Consider the following 3,451-nt stretch of genomic DNA (forward strand, 5'->3'; position numbering starts at 1 on the left):
TACACAATTTATAAGAAAACAAATTGAAAGAGGATGTAAGAGAAAAAAATACTTGAAACTCCATTAAATAGCATTATGTTTGCTTTCAGTAAGTATTTATTTTTTAATTTATTTTTTAATTTACTTTTTATTGTGAAAATACTGTACAGAGGGGTTACAATTACATGGGCAAGATAATGAGTACATTTCTTATCAAGCATTGTAGCCTCCTCCTTTGTTTCCCCTTCCCATCCTCCCCCTGCCCCCCAGCCAATCCTCCCCACTCCCCCTGCCCCCAAGCCGATCCTCCCCACTCCCCCTCCCCCCCACCAAAGTTGTAAAGTTCGTTTTCGACATAACGACTTGTACATCTCATTGTTGCAATGGGTCCACCTGTATCCCTATTTAAACGATTTGTTTTCCCCTTCCCCTCCACAAATTATACCGACATCAAATACAGTAAAAGCAGGGGAATTTCAGTAAGTATTTCAAAAAATATCTTTATATTCTAAATGTCCCCAATCAACAAAATAGCTTACCTTCACATTACTTCTCAGTTTCCAATACTGTATTATTTGAAATTTGTTTCTTTTTTGGGAGATAAGGAAAACACACCAACTATGGCTAAGAGTTTACTTGAAGTCATGAAAAAAGAATGTCCCAAGGGAAGATCCGGAAAAAAATAAAAATCACTATGGCTGACCAGGCAAGCTCATCTTTGAGAAGTAATTTTGTTTTTAAAAAAGACAGAACTGTTCTTCTCTTCTGGAAGACTTGTAATCTCAGCTATTAGTTAGCTTGTTAATACAGGAAGATAGTGATAGCAAGGTTAGAGTAACTTTTTAATTTTTTTAAGTCCCATGAAATTGAGAACAATTAAGAAGCACTTTGGCTATAATGCATGAGCAAAGCTAAGTCAATAGCTCCCAAACAGCTTTCATATTCTTTGCTGATTATATATGTATATATATATGATTATATACATGTCATATAATGTATATACTATGTATATATATCTTATATATATCATATTATGTATATATATGATGTACAGAGGATCAAGAGTACATTTCTGGTTTTGGATGCTTTTGTTTCCTTTGGTTTTATTTTGTATTGGTTCATAGATTATCTTAAAGTGACTATTTATTTGTATCTTATTTTCCTTCAAGTGCAAATAGTGGGCATCTTTTTGTTCCTTCAGCATCATCTGCCCAACCTAATTTCTGCCTTGACTGAAATCTTAATTCCCTTCTTTTGATAGCATAATCATTTCCATGGCAACAACAAAAGCTGTGAGCAAATTCTCTGCTGCAGGTGAAAATAATCACAACATACTGATAAAACCATCTTAAGATACCATTTTCATGTAAACGACCTACAAGAGGAGAGAAAGAGGGAAGAGAAAAGGGAGGGGCAATGTGGCATTTGGAAAGCAGAAGTGTTGGAAATAAAGTGTTTTCCAGTGGTTTCCATGATGTTTAAAGAAGGGACACAGCCACAGAGAACTTTGAATAGTTCTACCTCCTGATTGGTCATTGTTCACAGGACAATTTCTTTAAAATTTACTGAGGACAAAGGAAGAATGTTCTTCAGGCATGCAATCAGTTAATTGTGTTTGTGTAGCCCTTTGCAAATTCATGGGGATAAAGTGAAATACATGCAGAACAAGAGTAAGAAATGATTCCAGAGCTTACCTATGATATTACAAATTTGCGTGAATCTTTAGACAGAAGTGTCCTGAGGATGTTTCCAAGTTTTAGTTGAATGAGTAAACTTCAGACACAGATTTTTCCTTCTATCCCGTCACAGTTCCATTCACACTCAACTCTTTTCTTTTTTTAATTATATTTTTACTATCTTCAGATAGTTGTAAAGCAATTACTGCTCCACATGTCAGTGTATAAGGACACTCAAGTCTTAATGCCTGAAGAATATGCACAGAAGAATGTGTGTCTCTAATATTTGGAACCAAACCAAATCCCAAAGGATGCTGAAAAGCCCTTGTAAAAGGAATTGAAGGAGGAAGATCCTAGAGAAAGCTTGCCGTCAAAGACCCCTACACCTCTGAATAGCGTCTACTGGTGTGTAATGTTCCTGATGACTTGCAGAGGCTGGGATCTATAAGAAGTCAAAGAAAACAGAAATCAATGGACTGACTTAAGCAGAAATCAATGGACTGACAAACAGAAATAAATTGACTGACTTCTTTACCCACTACTTAGATGGAGAATGGAAGGAAATTAGAGAGCTAGAAGCTTCTTCCTGACATCTTAGAAGAAAATTTTTTAAAGAAAATAAACAAAACTATCTATTACTACCCTGAGTACCTATCAAGAAAAAGAGAAGACAGGCAATGGCCCATAGCAGTAATGATAGGAATCATTATGTGTGTCACAAATATTAAAAAATTAATAATAAGGATATATTTTTACAAAGCAATGGAATAGAGTTGATGAGACCTTCGATAAGACCCACTACCAAAACTGACAAGAAAAATAAGCTATCTTATTATTGGTAATACTAATTAATTAAAATTTATATTAATGATGAATTTATTTGTATATTCATATTAACTGTGAAGTACTGGAATTCTTATTTTAAAACACACACATACACATACACACACACACAATTGTAAGCTTGAGAAATTTCACTGGTGAAGTCAACTAGGCACTTAACTAAAAAAAATGACGTACACAATGTCTTTCAGAAAATAATGAAAAATTGATTTTTAACCTTTTCTGTGGTCATCATAACCTTTATCTCAACATTTGACAATGCCACTACAAAGGAAAGGAAAGGTGCTCACTTTCGCAGCACATACACTAAAATTGGAACGATACAGAGAAGATTAGCATGACCCCGGCACACGGATGACACAAAGTCATGAAGCTCTCCATAGTTTCTGTTAAGTGAAGTATGCCAGGCCCAGAGAGACAAAAGTTGCATGTTTTCTCTCATCTGTGGAAGCCAGAATTAGTGTATAAACACACAAATAAGGCATCAGTTGTTATGCAAGTGTCTACAAATATATTAACTGAAATACAGTAGATTCAGGGGAGAATTCAAAATAATGAAATGCCTTAGGAAGGCAAAATCAAAGTTCAGCAAAATAAACACGAAAATAAAGCCTACAAAATTAAGAAAAGTAATGGGAAGGGTGTGTTGGGAGGGGTGAATGAGCACGGTAAAAGGGAACATTGCCCAGGCACTGGTGGCTCACGCCTGTAATCCTAGCTACTCAGGAGGCTGAAGTCTGAGAATCACAGCTCATAGCCAGCCAGGGCAGGAAACTTGGTGAGACTCTTATCTCCAATAAAACTCAAAAAAGCCAAAGTGGCTTTGTGGCTCAAGTGGTAAAGTGCTCACCTTAAGCAAAAGAAGTGCAAGGATAGTGCCCAGGCCTAGAGTTCACATCCCAGGGAATGTGAAAGGAAGGAAGGGAAGAAGGAAGGAAGGAAGGGAGAGAAAG

General features: G+C 36.1%; 1 non-coding gene across 1 annotated transcript; it reads left to right on the plus strand.

Annotated features, from left to right (window-relative positions):
• The first annotated feature begins 2,780 nt into the window (after positions 1-2,780).
• Positions 2,781-2,885, plus strand: LOC122109764. The gene has a single exon (XR_006147740.1). It is a non-coding gene; the product is annotated as a U6 spliceosomal RNA (small nuclear RNA).
• The last annotated feature ends 566 nt before the right edge of the window (positions 2,886-3,451 follow it).

The sequence above is a fragment of the Dipodomys spectabilis genome, unplaced genomic scaffold, assembly GCF_019054845.1.
Source record: "Dipodomys spectabilis isolate Male_0828 unplaced genomic scaffold, ASM1905484v1 ptg000069l, whole genome shotgun sequence".
Taxonomy (NCBI): domain Eukaryota; kingdom Metazoa; phylum Chordata; class Mammalia; order Rodentia; family Heteromyidae; genus Dipodomys; species Dipodomys spectabilis.